This window comes from Pongo abelii, chromosome 10 (genome assembly GCF_028885655.2).
Source record: "Pongo abelii isolate AG06213 chromosome 10, NHGRI_mPonAbe1-v2.0_pri, whole genome shotgun sequence".
In the NCBI taxonomy this organism is placed as follows: domain Eukaryota; kingdom Metazoa; phylum Chordata; class Mammalia; order Primates; family Hominidae; genus Pongo; species Pongo abelii.
This window is the reverse complement of record NC_071995.2, coordinates 71768542-71787194: the sequence shown is the minus strand read 5'-3', so window position 1 is coordinate 71787194 and position 18653 is coordinate 71768542. Positions and strand designations below refer to the sequence as shown.

General features: G+C 34.0%; 1 non-coding gene across 1 annotated transcript; it reads left to right on the top strand.

Annotated features, from left to right (window-relative positions):
- Positions 1-16868: 16868 nt before the first annotated feature.
- Positions 16869-16973, top strand: LOC112135944 (U6 spliceosomal RNA). The gene has a single exon (XR_002917164.1). It is a non-coding gene; the product is annotated as a U6 spliceosomal RNA (small nuclear RNA).
- The last annotated feature ends 1680 nt before the right edge of the window (positions 16974-18653 follow it).

The window sequence follows — 18653 nt, the reverse complement described above, 5'->3', positions numbered from 1 at the left end:
TATAAACAAGAAAAATGATATATAATATTTGTCCAGTTCACTCAGGTAGGTTTCTCTTAAGAGAGGCTACCAATTTTACCAATTTAAATCTTCCTGTAAACTTAATTTCTGGATTCAATGTTAAATAGGAATGGCCTTAGTTGTTCTGGGTTATGTTGTAAAGCCAATAGCAAACCTATTTTATAAATTTAACTGTCCTGTAACCCAGTGATAGGTTGATGCATTAGTTTTCTAGGGCTGCCATAACAAAGTACCACAGCCTGGGTAGAATAAACAACAGAAATTTATTTCCTCACAGTTCTGCAGGCTGGAAGTCCAAGATCAAATTGTCAGCAGGGCTTTTTTCACTCTGTGGCTTCTCTTCCTGGCTTCTGTATGGCAGTCTTCTTCTGGTGTCTTCACATGCGTTCTCTCTGTCTCCAAATTTCCTTTTCTTGTAAGGAAGGAGACCAGGCAGATCGGTATATCCTTAGGGTGAGCCCTATAATACTTCATTTTAACTTAATTATCTCTTTATAGACCTTATCTCCAAATCTGGTTACATTCTGAGGTGATGGGATTTACTCCAAATTTGGTTACATTCAACTTTAACACGTGAATTTTGGGGAGACACATTCAGCCCATGAAAGTTGATACACTTGCAATGGATAGTTTGGAAGAGCAGTGTAGCATGTTTCTACCTCATTCTACCTCATCCTCGCCTAGCTTGCTGCAGTTTCTGACCTAGAAAAATTGTCCTGTATTCTATGACTAGTATTGATATCATAAGGGATTATGACCTTTTATGTGACAGTTGCTTATTTTTTCTTTCCTTAAAATACACACACACACACACACACATACACACACACACATTTGCTTAAAGACCATTAAAAATGACTAAGCCCCAGGAACAACTGGATCTGGGAACACAAAAGATGAAGATATTCTCTGCTTTTATTCTGATTATTTTTAAAGACCTCCTTTATTTCTATCTTCTCAATAAAAGAGCAGCTATGCTTCTCTAATATCTGTAGGAGTAAACATGATCTAATGACTCCAGAGACATAACTCACAACTTCAAACACTCTCAGCTTTTGCAATTCTGATATCCCAAGGAAAGTGCATATTTTATACATCTTGGATTAATCAATATTGATAAGAAATCATGTTTATATAAAAATATGAAACTCCTCAAGGAAATAATATAGATGCACTGAGGATAGGGAAAGCTACCAGGAAGGCCAAACAAAACAAAATAACTGAGCAGAAAATCTCATATATTCTATACACACTATATTACATAATAACATGTTTTTCTTATTAGTATCTTGATAGAAAGGTAGAGCAAATCATGACCCCTTCTGACAATGTTATGTAAAAGTGACTGATGTAAACTTATCCCAAGTAGTTTCATCACCCTAAAAAAAAAAAACAAAAAAACTTTTTATGTTATTATCACGAGGCTTTGACAAGAGCTTGGTCAAAGTATTATTTATGATTTCACCATCACTGGGATAATAGGCAAAATTACTTATTTTTGCTGATTGCCATTTGTTGCACTTAAAATGTTCATTTCTGGAGTATATAGGGGTTTTCTATGTTTCTGTTTCAGTAAACATATTCCAGGTTATTTTTTGTGAGGCCTATTTCAATGACTGTAAATTCTTCTCTTTCTTTTTCTCTTTCTGTCCCTTTTTCTTCTCTCCTTTGTCATCAATAAATGCTCTTGTAAACACGATGCCTGGTCAAAGTTTTATTCAAACTCCCTTTAATAACCGAATGCCAGGCATTGGCTTCAAATTAATATTATATAATTAATCTTATAACAAGTCAAAAATTCCTATATCATTTTTTCAAAGTATTAACTTATCCATAAATTAATAGTAGTTTTTAAATTCTGAATATCACTCAGACACAAGTTTAGTGCATAAATTAGCATTGCTACATTTTTAAAATGTAGAGTAAAATTTTTTTTTAAATAGAAAAATCTTGGGTCATGAAGCTGCCAAGATATCAGATCTTTCATTTTTCCTCGAAATATCCAAACCTGAGTTAAAATTTTTTTCTATTTCATAGCTCCCTATGCAGATTTTTATGACATTTATCATATTACATATTAATTACTGTTACTCTCTTCAACAGTCTTTATGGACATGTCTCTTGAAGGCAATGATTGTATCTCATTCATTGATATGCACATAGTAGAAAATCAATATCTGTTGAATGAATTAATATGTAACTAAATCAATCATGACCTATGTCTAATGACAAAGGTATCCTCTGTTAGATTGCACTATTATTTCCAAAGAATGTTCAATTGGCTTCCTCATCAACCTACTCATTTCGTAAGAGGATTACCAAAACATGACCAATTGCCTTACAATTTCAGTGCATCGTTTGATGGATAAATTGATGTTGTGTTTGGTCCCACAAATCTTGGAGTTGGCCATGAGATATAATTTCGCCAATGGAGTGTGAATGGATACAGTGTGCACTATACTTATTCAGAAGTTTTAAGAGGCATTGTAATTTCTGTCATCTCCTTTTTTTCTTCTCTGACCCAAAGAGAAGCTGATCCTTCTACCTGTGTTCTAGAATGAGAAGACACTGGAGTGGAACTCAACTTTTGGCAGGCAAAAATTATTTTCTCATGTGAATTCCTGCAGTTGTACAGACTTTTGCTAAAACATCAAAGCTAGTTAATTACACACATTCTTAGATAATCACACTGAGACTCATACTTACATGTGCCTGTTTTCCACTTGTAATTTTCACTGAAGAACAATTTTGCCTCTAATTCCTTTTTCTGAGTCATGCAGTAACATTTACACAACATTTATGTATACTAATGTTTTATTGACACATGGCCCACTTCCATGCTGCAGAAGTTTACTACAATATTTTTGTTTCCTTTTCTTTTTAAAAAGATTTTGTGAGTACATAGTAGGTGTATATATTTATAAGGTACATACAATGTGAAATAAGTGCATCATGTAGAATGGGGTAACTATCCCCTCAAGTATTTATCTTTTGAGTTACAAACAATCAAATTATACTCTTACAAATGTACAACGCAAAATGTATAATTAAGTTACTATTGACTATAGTCACTCTGTTGTCCTATCAAATAGTAGGTATTATTCATTCTAATTATTATTTTGTAACCACTACCTCCCTCCAACTCCTCCCCACTCCCACCCCCACCCCTAACTACCCTTGCCAGCCACTGGTAATAATTCATGTATTCTCCATGTCCATGAGGTCAATTGTTTTGATTTTTAGATCCCACAAATAAGTGAGAACATGCAATGTCTGTCTCTTTGATCCTCGCTTATTTCACTTAATATAATAATTGCCAGTTCCATCCATGTTGTTGCAAATGACTGGATGCCATTCTTTTTTATGGCTTAATAGTACTTCATTATGTATAAGTATCTCATTTTCTTTATCCATTCATCTGTTAGAAGCAACTTAGGTTGCTTCTAAATCTTAGCTATTGTAAACAGTGTGGCAATAAACATAAAAGTACAGATATCTCTTCTATATACTGATTTCCTTTCTTCTGAATACATACCTAGCAGTGGGATTGCTGGATAATATGGTAGCTCAATTTTTAGTTTTTTGAGGACCCTCTAAACTGTTCTTCATAGTGATTGTACTAATTTACTTCAATTTCCAACTTTCACTTTAAGTTCAGGTGTGGATGTGAAGGATGTGCACGTTTGTTACACAAGTAAATGTGCCATAGTGATTTGCTGCACAGATTATCCCATAACCCAGGTATTAAGCCCAGCATCCATTAGCTATTCCTCTAAATCCTCTTCCTCCTCCCATCCCCATCCCATGACAGGCCCCAGTGTGTGTTGTTCCCCACCGTGTGACCATGTGTTCTTATCATTTAGTTCCCACTTATAAGTGAGAACATGCAGTATTTGGTTTTCTGTTCCTGCATTACTTTGCTAAGGATAATGGCCTCCAGCTGCATTCATATCCCTGAAAAGGACATGATCTCATTTTTATGGCTGCATAGTATTCCTCATGGTGTATACGTACAACATTTTCTTTATCTGGTCTATCATTGATGGGCATTTGGGTTGATTCCATGTCTTTGCTATTGTGAATAGTGCTGCAATAAACATAAGGGGCCTTGTGTCTTTATAAATACAATGTATATTCCTTTGGGTATATACCTGCTACTGGGATTGTTGGGTCGAATGGTATTTCTGCCTGTAGATGTTTGAGGAATCACCACTCTGTCTTCCACAATGGTGGAACTAATTTACACTCCCACCAACAGTGTAAAAGCATTCCTTTTTCTTCATAACCTCATTGACATCTGTTGTTTTTTTGACATTTTATTAATAGCCATTCTGACTGGTATGAGACGGTATCTCACTGTGATTTTGATTTGCACTTCTCTGATGATCGTGATGTTGAGCTTTTTTTTAATGTTTGTTGGCCGCATGTGTGTCTTCTTTTGAGGCATGTCTGTTCATGTCCTTTGCCCACTTTTTAATGGGATCATTTTTTTTTCCTGTTAATTTGTTTAAGTTCCTTATAGATGCTGGATATTAGACCTTTGTCAGATGGATAGATTGCAAAAATTGTTTCTCATTCTGTAGATTGTCTGTTTACTCTGTTGATATTTTCTCTTGCTGTGCAGAAGCTCTGTATTTTAAGTAGGTCCCACTTGTCAATCTTTGTTTTAGTTGCAATTGCTTTTGGCATCTTTGTCATGAAATCTTTGCCCATACCTATGTCCTGAATGGTGTGCCTAGGTGTCTTTCCAGGGTTTTTATAGTTTCGGGTTTTACATTTAAGTCTTTAACCCATCTTGAGTTGATTTTTGTAAGGAAGAGGTCCAGTTTCAATTTTCTGCATATGCCTAGCCAGTTCTCCCAGCACCATTTATTAAATAGAAAGTCCTTTCCCCATTGCTTATTTTTGTCAGGTTTGTCAAAGATCAGATGGTTGCTAGTGTGTGGTCTTATTTCTTGGTTCTCTGTTCTGTTCAATTGGTCTATTTGTCTGTTCTTGTATCAGTACCACAGCATTTATTGTTGCCTGCCTTTTGAACATAAGCCACTTTAACTGAGGTGAGATTATACTTCACTGTAGTGTTGATTTGGATTTCTCTGATGCTCAGTGATGGTGAGCATCTTTTCACATGCCTGTTTGCCATTTGTATGTCTCTTTCTGATAAATATCTCTTCAAATATTTTGCCTATTTTTGATTGGATTATTAAAATTTTTCCTATGGAGTTGTTGGAGCTCCTTGTATATTCTGATTATTAATCTGTCAGACGGGCAGCTTACAAATATTTTCTCCCATTCTGTGGGTTGCCTCTTTACTTTGTTGATTGTCTCCTTTTCTGTGAAGAAGTTTTTAGCTTGATGTGGTATTTGTTCAGTTTTGCTTTGACTGCCTGTGCTTCTGGGTTATATCTCAAGAAATTTTTGTCCAGACCAATGTCCTGGAGATTTTCCCCAATGTTTTATTGTAGTAGTTTCATATTTTGAGGTCTTATATTTAAGTAGTTAATTCATTTGGATTTGATTTTTGTATATGGCAAGAAATGAGTGTCTAGTTTCATTTTTTGTATATGAATATCCAGTTTTTTCAGCACTGTGTATTGAAGAGACTAACTTTTCCCCAGTGCACATTCTTGGCAACTTTGTTGAAAATAAGTTCACTATGGATATATGAATTTAATTCTTGTTTCTCTATTCTATTCCACTGTTTTTTTTTTTTTTTTGGTCTGTTTTTATGCAGCACTATGTTGTTTTGGTTACTACAGCTCTTTGGTACAATGTGAAATCAGGTATGCGATTCCTCCAGTTTGTTCTTTTTGCTTAGGATAGTTTCGGCTATTCTGTGTCCTTTGTGGTTTCATATAAAATTTAGACTCTTTTTCCTATTCCTATGAAGAATGTCATTGGTATTTTGATAGAGAGTGCACTGAATCTGTAGATTGCTTTGGATAATATGACATTTTTTAACAATATTGATTCCTCCAATCCATGAAAATAAAATATTTGTTCAATTTTTTGTGTCCTCTTAAAGTTTTCATTATAGAGATCTTTCACTTATTTGGTTAATTCCTAGGTATTTAATTTTATGTGTGGCTATTGTAAATGAGATTACTTTTTCATTTTTTTTACAGATTGCTCATATGGATTGGCATGTAGAAATGCAGATTGGTATTTAGAAATGCCACTCATTTTTGTATGTTGATTTTGTGTCCTGCAACTTTACTGAATTTGTTTATCAGTTCTAATAGTTTTCCTGTGGTGTCTTTGGGTTTTCTCAAATATAAGATCACGTCATCTTCAGAAAAAAATAATTTGACTGCTTCCTTTCCAATTTGGATGCCCTTTATATCTTTCTCTTGCCTGATTGTTCTACCCAGAACTTTCAGGACTATATTGAATAACAATACTGACAGTGGGCATCCTTTTTTTGTTCCAGATCTCAAAGAAAAAGCTTTCAGATTTTCCCATTTGGTATGATACTAGCTGTGAGTCTGTCATATATGGCTTTTATTGTGTTCAGATATGTTCCTCCTATCATCAGTTTTTGGGGGGTTTTATTATGAAGGGATGTTGAATTTTGTCAGATGCTTTTTCAGCATCAGTTGAAATGATTACATGGATTTTATCCTTCATTCTGTTGACATGATGGATCACTTTAATTCATTTGTATATTTAACCATCCTTGCATAACAGGAATAAATCCCACATGGTCATGATGAATGATCTTTCTGATGTATTGTTGAATTCAGTTTGCTAATATTTTGTTGAGGATTTTTACATCAATATTAATCAGAGATATCTACCTGTATTTTTCTTTTTTTAATGTGTCTTTCTCTGGTTTTGGTATCTGGGTAATACTGACCTCATAGAATGAATTGGAAAGTATTCCCTCATCCTCTATTATTCAGAATAGTTTGAGTAGGGTTGGTGTTAGTTCTTCTTTAAATGTTTGGTAGAATTCAACAGTGAAGCCAGCAAGTCTTGGGCTTTTCTTTAGTGGGAGAGTTTTTAGTGGGAGAGTTTTTATCACAAATTTGATCTCATTACTTGCTATTGATCTGTTCAGATTTTGAATTTCTTCCTGGTTCAATCATGGTCGGTCATATGTGTGTAGGAATTTGTCCATTTTTTGGGTATATTTTTCTTTTTTTTTATTATACTTTAAGTTTTAGGGTACATGTGCACAATGTGCAGGTTTGTTACATATGTTTACATGTGCCATGTTGGTGTGCTGCACCCATTAACTTGTCATTTAACATTAGGTATATCTCCTAATGCTATCTCTCCCCCCTCCCCCCACCCCACAACAGGCCCCGTTGTGTGATGTTCCCCTTCCTGTGTCCATGTGTTCTCATTGTTCAATTCCCACCTATGAGTGAGAACATGCGGTGTTTGGTTTTTTGTCCTTGTGATAGTTTGCTGAGAATGATGGTTTCCAGCTTCATCCATGTCCCTACTTACTGTCATATAGTTGCTCATAGTAACCATTAATTATCCTTTGCATTTCTGCAGTATCAGTTGTTATTTCCGCTTTTACATTTCTGATTTAATCTATTTGTGTCTTCTCGCTTTTTTCCTTAGTGGTCTTACTATAGCTTTGCCAATTTTGTTTAGCCTTTCAAAATATCAACTTTTTGTTTCATTGATCTTCTGTATTTTTTTTTCATTTGAGTTTCATTTATTTTTGCTCTGATTTTTGTTATTTCTTTTCTTCTACTGATTTTGGGTTTTGTTTGCTCTTGTTTTTCTATTTCTTTAAGATGCATCATTAGATTGTTTATTTCAAGTTTTTTTTCTCTTTTTTGATGTAAGCACTTGTAGCTATACACTTCCCTGAGTACTGCTTTTGTTGTATCCCAGAAGTTTGGGTATGTTGTGTTTTCACTATCTTTTGTTTCAAAATTTTTTTCAATTTCTTCTTTAATTTATTCTTTGACCAACTGTTCATTCAGGAGCATATTGTTTAATTTCCATGTATTTTTATTGTTTCCAAAATTCTTCCATTATTAATTTCCAGTTTCATTTATGCTGGTCAGAGATGTTGCTTGATATTATTTAAATTACTTTGAATATTTTAAGACTTGTTTTGGGAACTAACATATGGTCTGTCCTTGAGAATGACCAATCCTTGAGAAAACACAAGATACCCAAAAAATGTGTATTCTGAGACATTAGATTTTTTTTGTAAATATTTATTAGATCTATTTGATCTATAGTGCAGATTAAGTCTAATGTTTCTTCATTGATTTTTCTATCTAGAATATCTGTCCAATGATGAAAGTGGGATGTTGAAGTCTCTAGTTATTATTGTACTGGGACCTACCTCTCTCTTTAGCTCTAATAATATTTCCTTTATATATCTGGGTGCTCCAGTGTTGGGTGCATATATATTTAAAATTGTTATATCCCTTGCTGAACTGACACATTTATAATTATACAGTAACCATCTTTATCTCTTCTTATAGTTTTTGTCTTGAAATCCGTGTTTTTTTGATATAAGTATAGCTACTTCTGCTCTCTTTTGTTTTCCATTGACATAGAATATCTTTTTCCATCTCTTTATTTTCAGTTTATGTGTGCCTATACAGGTGAAGTGTTTTTATGTCTTTTGATTGGAGAGTTGGGTCCACATACATTCAATATTATTATTGATAAGTAAGGAATTACTTCTGCCATATTGTTATTTGTTTTCTGGTTGTGTTGTGGTCTTCTCTTCCTTCTTGTTTTCCTTCCTATCTTCCTCTAGCGAAGTTGATTGTCTCTGATGATATGATTTAGGTTTTGGCTTTTTGTTTTTGTGCCTCCATTGCATGATTTTTTGGTTTGAGGTTACTATGAGGCTTGCAAATACTGTCTTGTAACTAATTGTTTTAACCTGAAAATGACTAAACACTGTTTGCATAAACAAACAAGCAAAAAAAAAACCTAATAGTAAAAACTCTACTGCTTAACTTAGTCTCTCTGTTTTTTAACTTTCTGTTGTTTCTGTGTATATCTTATTGTACTGACTATATTTTGAAAAGTTGTTGTAGTTACTGTTTGATTGGTTTATTATTTAGTCTTTCTTTTTACAATGAGTAGTTTACACACCACAGTTCTGATATTATAATGTTTTGTGTTTTTCTGTGTACTTACTATCACCGGTGAGTTTTGTACCTTCAGGTGATCACTCATTAATGTCATTTTCTTTCTAATTGAAGTACTCCCTTTAGCATTTCTTGTAGCTCAGTTCTGTTGTTGATGAAATCCCTCAGCTTCTGTTTGTCTGGGAAGATCTTTATTTCCCCTCATGTTTGAAGGATATTTTTGCCAGATGTACTATTCTAAAGTATGTTTTTTCTCCAGTGCTTTAAATATGTCATGCCACTTTTTCTTGGCCTGTAAGGTTTCCACTGAAATGTCTGCTGCCAGATGTATGGGAACTGCACTGTATGTTTCGTTTTTTCTCCCTGCTTTTAGAATTCTTTCTTTATCCTTAATCTTTGGGAAAAATTAAATGCCTTGAGATAGTCTTCTTTGAGTTAAATCTGCTTAGTGTTTTATAAGCTTCTTGTACTTGGATATTGATAACTTTAGGTCTGAGAAATCTTGTCAGTTTTTCTTTGAATAAGCATTCTAACCTTATCTCTTTCTCTACCTCCTTTTTAAGGCTCGTATATTTGCCCTTTTGAGGATATTTTCTACATCCTGTATGCATGCTTCATTATTTTTTATTCTGTTTTCTTTTGTCTCTTCTTACTGTATATTTTCAAATAGCCTGTATTCAAGCTCACTAATTCTTTCTTCCACTTGTTTAATTTTGCTCTTAAAGGACTTTGATGCATTCTTTACTATGCCAGTTGCATTTTTCAGCTCCAGAATTTCTGCCTGATTTTTTTTAAAGTATTTCAATTTATTTGTTAAATTTATCTGATAGAATTCTGAAATTCTTCTCTGTGTTATGTTGAATTTCTTTGAGTTTCCTCAAAACAGCTATTTTGAATTAGTTGGCTGAAACATCTTTGTTTCTCCAGGCTTGGTCCTTGATTCCTTATTTAGTTCATTTGTTGAGGTCATGTTTTCCTGAATGGTGTTGATGCTAGCAGATGTTCTTCAGTGTCTGGATATTGAAGAGTTAGATATTTATTGTATTCTTCACTGTCTGGGCTTATTTGTGGCCATCATTCTTGGGAAGGCTTTCCAGATATTTGAATGAACTTGGGTGTTTTGATCTAAGCTGCATTTGTTTTAGAGGGCACCCAATACCTGAGAATGCTGTGGTTCTTGCACACTCATAGAGATACTACCTTAATGGTCTTAGACAAAATCTGGCAGAATTCTCAGGCAGATACTCAGGTTTCCTTCTCTTACTTTCTCCCAGCGTCTCTGTGTCTGTTCTGAGCCACGTAAAGCTGGGGGTGAAGTGACACAAACACCACTGTAGCCACCCCTACTGTGACTGTGCTGGATCAGACCTGAAGCCAGCAGAGAAGTGGGTCTCATCCAAGGCCTGATGTAACCACTTCCAGGCTTACTACCTATGTTTAGTCTAGGCCCTGGGGCTCTACAATCAGCTGGTGGCAAGGCCAGCCAGACCTATGTCCTTCCTTTCAGGGCAGCAAGGGCCCCCAGGCCCTGGGTGGGTACAGAGGTGCCATTCAGTAGTCAGGGACTGGAGTCAAAACTTTAGAAGTCTACCTGGTGTTTTATTGTATTGCAGCTGAGCTGGCACTGAAACTGCAAGTTACAGTACTTCCCACTCTTCCCTCTGCTTTCCAAAGGCAGAGGAGCTTCACCTCATAGCCACACCCACCCACCCACTGCAGGCCATGAGGAGTACTGCATGACTACTGCAGATGTTCCCTTAAGGCTCAAGGGCTCTAAAGTCAGGTTGTGGAGAATGTTGTCTGGCCTGGGATTCACCCTTCAGGGTAGTATGCTTTCCTCTGGCCCACAGGAGGTCCAGAAATGCTGTCCAAGATTCAAGTCCTGGAATTGAGGACCCCAAGAGCCTGCTTAGTTCTTTATCCCTCTATGGCTATGCTAGTACTTGAAGCTAGCAAACTTCTTAGGCTCACCCAAGGCCCTTGATATAGTACCTGGGTATTGCTATTAGTTCTTTGGGGCCCAACGGCTGTTCAGTGAGCAGGTAATAAATGCTGCCAGGTCTGGGTCCTTTCCTTCAAGGCAGCATGTTCCCTTCTAGCCCAGGGTGTGTCTAGAAAACTTATCTGGGAGCTCAGGCCTGGAATGGTGGCCTCATATTTGACCAGTGCCCTATCCTGTTGTGGCTGAACTAGTATCCTAGGTGCAATACAAAATTCTCACCATTCTTTCTCTCCTCTCCTCAAGTTGAAGGAAGGAGCCCCATGCTGAGGGGCTTGGGAATGAAAGTTGCCAGCACTCCCTTGCCTGCCCCAACTGGTATCTCAGTGTGTCACGTGCCCCCCAGTTCACTGTCTCTGGGTCTAGTTCAGCACTAGGACTCACCTAAGATTTGCAGTCCTTATGGCCTAGACTGCCTTTCAAGTTCACTTGGAGACACAGAGCACTATTATAGCCCTTGATGGTGAGGTTTGCAGGAACTTAAGTTTGGATGACTGGGACTGGTGATTTGCCTCTGGCTAGGCTTGGTTTAAATGTTCCCTCCATGTGCGGGCGTCAGCTGAGTTTGGTCTTGTTTTCCATTACTCTCTAACAGGGCACCACTGAGTTCAATGCCTCACAATTGCTGTCTTCTCCTTCCCTCAGCACCCAGAGATACTCTCTGCATCATGCAGCAGCTGCCAAGGGTGGAAAAGGTGATGTTGGCAATTCAGGACTGTTTTTTCTATCTCTACAAGGCCTCTTTAAATGATATGAAGTTAAAATTATGTACTATGCGTGCTTACCTGATTTTGGGTGCTTATGAAGGTTTTTTTTTTAATTTTAATTTTAATTTTTTTTTCCTGTGTAGATAGTTGTTTAATGGGTGTCCTTGTGATGGGGGATGATGTGTGGAAACTTCTATTTTACCATCTTGTTCCCTGTACTATTTTTCAAGATGCTGTCACTTTATCTTTCATAAGTCTTTCAGTCACTGCCTTCATCTCCATCACCTTTACATATCCACATCTACTGTTGCTATCTTCACTCTTGCCCTAGAAAAATTCAGTATAGTTTAGTCTAAAACGTTAATAAATTATTTTATCACTGGAGTGTAAAATATAAATTTATTCATTATTTATTAATTTTCTCAATAAACATTTCTGAGAAACTGTTTTCCAGAAAACAGGCTGCACATACAGAATAATTACTAAGAGAGAAAAAGCATCTCAGAATATGCAGGGGTTTTTTTTTTTTTAAGCAACAGGGTGTGATATTTTAAATAACCATTCCATTTATGTTATCTTGCATTATTCACTTCATCACTCCTATAAAGCCATAAATTTCAAGCAGGAAGCAGCTGACACATTTCTTGTCATTTAGTAAACCCATGATTGTACCTCCTTATGTGATCAGCCACTTAATTGCACTACTTTACAAAAGCATCTCCACAGAAAGAGTTTCATCTGAAGTATTTTAAAAACCTCTTTAAAAAATGATCACGCTCAAATAACTAGATATTTAAAATTTAGGGGAAAAGGTATTTAGAGTTCTACCCTCATCCCAATTGGATTGCCTCAATGATCATCTGAAATTGTTATTTGAATTCTTAAATCTAAGCATAACTTCTTTGGTGTTATTTTTAACATATTTCTAAAATCATTATTATTAATACTATTAGAGACTTTGCCTTGTGCAAACAAACAGCAATGAATGATTTTATTGTTCTAAAACAATTCTTTCTGGTTGAGGGGGGTGGGCGGACCTGAGGCTAGTAATATCTCTGTAGCTGCAAAAACCTCTGTTTAGATCTGTTTGATGTCTACATGAAAGTTTTGAATAAATTATCCAAATAATAGCATATATTTTCTTGACTGACAAGTGTAAGTGTAGTGCCCACACACAGTTCTTATGGGTGAAGAGCCTTATATGTACAACATAGGCATGTTTAGAATTTGCAAACAGAATTTTACCAATGACAATTTGAAAATACATTGCTTTCTTGTGATAATAATTATAAATTATTTTATCTCTAAAATATAGGTATAGATATGTAATAAATGTGGTATTTTAATTGTTTTCATTTGTTTTTCCTTTAAAGATAAAAACTTTGATTAAATATAGGAAATGTATTACAATATATGATATACTATCTTAGAATACAGGAAAAATGTCTATATATGCTTTTTGCGCTACTCTTTTGTCTTGATAATACACTTTTGCAAGACTCACTATAGATTCAAAAACATACTTTCAGTCTTTCACTTATGATGAGGATGTAGAAAATCACCAGAGACAGATGTTTCCAGCCTAACAATGATAGCAAGCTAGGGAAGCTAAACCATCAGATATCTTTTCAACACATAAGAGAGTTACTGAAGCAAAGGATTTAAAATTAACTAAATTTCAGAAAGTTGGAAGTCTTTCTTAGAAGATTCTCACAGCTGTATTCATCCCTGGTAGAGAGATGGGAATATTCATAACCCAGGGGAATTATCTTAAGGATGAAAAACTCAATAAATTGCTCAAATAGTCCAGAAATAGAAACACATATATTTGGCAAAATAATTGAAAAGATACTCCAACAAAGAAGACACATAAATTGCCAATAATTCCATAATAAGATGCTCAGCATAATTGTTGGACTCGTCATTCTTTTTTAGTAATTCTAGTGAGTGAGAAAATGGATCAGAAGGTGGTTTTAATTTGCATTCTTCTTCTGATCAATAATGCTTTTCATGTGTTTTTTGACCTATATATCTTATTTCTTAAAGTGTCCATTCAAGTCTTTTGACCATTGTGTTTGTTGTATTGTCTGCCTTTTTACTGTTGGCTTATTTAGGTCTTTATATCTTCTGCACATGGGTTCTTTGAAATACAAATACGTGTATATTTATGTAGCATATATTATACATGTTAGTTACATATGTACAGCAAATTATTCTAGGCTGAAGTTTGCTTATTCATTTTCTTAATGCTATCTTTTGACAAAAATTTTTTTCTTTTTATTAAGTACAAATCATTTTTTTATGGTCAAAACTTTTTTAGATATTTTATCTATGAAAACTTTGCCTATCTTGTTTATAAAGATATTCTTTATGTATTCTAATATACTTCTTTGTAGAATTGTTATAAGTCTAACTTTTACTTTTTAGCCTATAATCTATCTTAAATTAACTTTTTATGTATGGAATCAAGAGTTGGTTCATTTTTTTCCTGCACCATTTTTGAGAAAATTAATTTTTTTCCATTGATTTTATTGTTTCTTTGTTGAAAATCAAAGTAGAGAGACAATGTTGAAAACTCAGAGAACTCATAAATATCTCACCCTAGTGGAAAGTCTACGTTAGCTCCAGAGTAAAACCTTTCTTAGACCAACCTTAATAAGCTTAAAAACAACTGAAAAGGATCAAGCTAGTCCATGATTAGTTTAACTATGAGTTAAGATAAAATTCAATACTCATTGAGAAAACACAATATTAAGACACTAAAAAGCATAAGATTTATAATTCATCAAATCTATATTCCTAATGCATGAGAAGCAGAAAATTTTGATTCACAACCAAGATAAAAATCAATACACATAGATTTAGAACTGACAGACATCATAGGAAGTGCAGAAAAGAACTTAAACACTTATTATAAATACTATACGTAGACTCCATAAATTAAAAATATAGCGAGAAAGAAAAAGGAAACTACTGAAAACAAACCAAATACAATTTCTGGAGCTGAAAAATACATTATCTGAAGAAGAAAAAAAATGAGATGGGATTAACAATAGATTTGATATAGCAAAAAAAGTGTTCAGTAAATTTAAAGCTATTCCCACAAACATCATTTAAGCAGAAGCACAGCAGAAGGAAAAGCCTGAAATAAAAATAAATCAAACATCAGTGACAGGGAGCATTATAGCTCAGTTTAATGTATAATAGGTTTATGAGAAATAAAGAGGGCAGAAACAAAAAAATAAGAGAAAATAATGTCCAAACATTTTAAAAATTTAATAACTACAAACTCACAGATCTAATTTTCTAAACAAATCCTGAATAGGATAAGCACAATGAAAACCACACCACACAAATCATTATAAAATCTGTAAAATCCAATAATACATAAAAATCAAAAATAGGCAAAAATAAATGTGAAAACAAAATTTTAAAAATTACATTTTTTCTCAGCAGAAATAATGCAGTAACAAAAAATAGCTTGACTTAAAGAATGCAAATAAGCAACAATTTTTAAAAACATTAGAGTATTATGCACAAAAAATACCCTTTAAAAATTCAGATATAATAAAATATTTTTCAGACAAAACTAAGCTGAGAGAATTTATTACCAGAAGTTTTTTTTGCAACAAGAAATGTTAAAGTCAATTTTTCAGGTTGAAGGAAAATTATACTAGATATAAAGTTATATACAAAGATATAATAAAAAAATTCAAAAATGGTAAATTTGAGTAAATATAACCAAAGAACTTTCTTACATTTAATTTTAAAGCAAAAATAATAATAGTATTTATTTTTTAAAAAGTCAAACTAAAATTTACTACACAAAGGAATGTGTACAGTTTCAAAGTTCTAATATTGTTGATTGATATAGTATCTTTAAATATAGACTGTGGTAATCTAAAGATTCTTATTTTAAACTCTAGAGCAATGACTAAAAATACAAAACTAAGAGGCATAGCTAATAGCTAAGAGTGGAGGTAAAATTAAGCCATAAGAATTCTTGATTCAGTCAGAGGTAGCAGAAAAAATAAAAACTAACAAAGAACAGATGGAGCAAATAAAATAATAGACATATCCTCATTACATTACAGGTAAATTGTTTAAACACTCCAATTAAAAGGAAGAAATTGTCTGGTTTGATTTTTAAAAGCAAAATTCAATTGTATTCTTTTACAGGAATTACACAAGACAAAGATAGCTTAAAACTAGAAAGACATAGTAAGAGATCATAAAAATGACAGTTATTAGAGGCCTGTAGTTACTATATTATTATAAGGCAAACTAGAACCTAGAATGAGGAATATTTTAAGAGACAAAAACATATTTAATGATAATAATATGTATACTTCATTAATAGTACATAATTGTTAAATGCATGTGCATCTAAGAGAACATCAACCCACATTAAACAATATGTTTAAAATAAAAGGAGAAATAGACAAATCTGCAACTGTAAATAGAAATGTCAACATCTCTCTCAGGGTTGATATGACGAGTTGAAAAAAATATGCGAAACAACAACTGTCAGAACTGAAAATGAACACAGACAAATACAAAATTACAGTTTGAGACTTCAACACCCCTCTCTGTAAGAATGTTGAAACCTGAACTATTAACTAAAGGGATGTAATTAACCTTAGAATACTATCCTTAATAAAGTGGAGTGCATATTATTTTTCTTGCACAGATGGAATATTCACCACTCAGACTATATACTGTAACAGAAAACACACACACTTAGTATGTTTTAAATATTGAAACCAAAGTACTACTCAGATAAACATACAATTAAATTAGAAATCAGTTTATAAGATACCTAAAATGTTCACAAAACAGTTCTAAATAACTCATGGCTTAAAGAAAAATTATAAACAAAATTACAGATTTTTTAATAAAAATTGAATGATAAAAATATTGATCTATCTTACATATCAAAATGCAAAATATAGCTTAAGCAGAGGGAATACATTGTTTTAAATGCTTATATAGTAAAAAAGAATGATCTTAAAGAAGAGACATCACTACAGATATTAGAGGCATAAGAAATGTAATAAAGTCGTGCAATTTGGTAACCATACACTAAAGTTGGATTGATACAGAGACAATTAGTATGGCTTCTGTGTAAGGATACACACAAATTTGTGGAGAATGTTCTATATCTTTGAGAACTCACACAGGCCACATGGAAAATATTAGTCTTTGATATAATTAAAAATGGTATTATTCTTTCATATTTTCCAATTTTTTGTTGTTAGTTGATATAGAGTTGGTTTATATATGAATATTTATTTTTAGAACAGTTTTAGACTTCTAGAGAAAATTCAAAGATAGTTTTAAAAGTTGCCATATATCCCTCAACCAGTTTTTCCTATTAATAACACTTTACATTAGTGTCATACATTAATTGGGATTGATGAGCCAATAGTGAGGCACTATTAGATAAAATTCATACTTCATTAAGATTTTCTTAGTTTTCACCTAATGTTTTTTTCTGCTTCCAGATCCTAACCAAGATATCACATTACATTTAATTGTCATGTTCCCTTAGTCTCCTCTTGGTTGTAATTGTTTCTTAAATTCTCTTTGTTTTTGATGATCCTGGCAGCATTGAGGAGTACTACTCATCAAGTATTTTGTAGAATGTCCCTCTATTAGCATTTATTTGATTTTTTTTTCTTTTTTCCTGATTAGATGGAGGTTATGGGTATGGGGGAGAAAGTCCACATAGGTAAAGTGCGATCATTTTAATCACATCTTATTGAGCATATGCATTCCTAGCAATATGACATCACTGTTGATATGACAAAGATTCTTTCCTTAACCAAACTAGACAAACTCCTCTGAGACCTATATCTGATTAAGCTTGAACCTTAGCCTATAAAAATTAGATTCTAAACACAAATGATTTCATCCACCTTTGCATTTTACATTAAAAGACAAAGACTAGCATAGTCTCTAACAGCAGGAGGCTGCATCTCTAGAATTACCCTAAACTCTTTAAAGTGTCGACCTGAGAAAGCTTAAGTCTGCTCTTCCCTGAAAAGGTCATATATGCAAAGTGACCTTCAAATGCCCAAGGGGCCAAACAACCAAAGAAGGAGGCAGATACATCCAGTTTGTTGGTATTGGTGGTTTTATTGATGGAACTTGCTGTCAGAAATGGGGTCTTGGGTGGCAGCAAGACAGGTAGATCTCTGCACCATTATTCCCCAGACCCAGTGCTTATATCCCATAGGGAAAGAGTATACCTGCTCTAGTAAGACAATTAAAGGCAACCCAACAGGAAAGATGGTATGTGCATGATAGCCTATACTTTGTGATAACATTAAGGTTGACATATGTTTACACCAGAGACAGTAAATAAAGCAGAAACCAGGAGGCATTCCCAGGGATAGGGGTAATTAGAAGTCAACATGGTGGATTAGCTCCAAGGCAGAGTCACCTTTTTCTCCACAGCTACAAAAAAAATTTGTTTCTTCTAGCCAACATCTGACTATACATCCCAACCACTCTTCGTAGATCATTTACTAAAAAGGGCTTAAATGGGAATCTTTTCTCTTTACCTTTCAAATGTATATGTGATGTGTCTCCTTCAACTCAGGAATGTCTTTCTCAAGGACCTGAAAGCCATCGTTTTTTTCAATGGAATCAACCAGGAGGGATAGAGCCTCTGTCTCCCACTCTCTGTGGGAGGATGGAATTCTAACTTCAGTAATTGATTGCCAGCTAATAGACAAAGCTGGCCTAATCATAATTCACACTAACCAACTCTTCATATGTTTGTTTTTACTTCCTTGACTTTACTGAGCCCTGTCTGCACCCTCTCTTTACTCTCTCATTCTC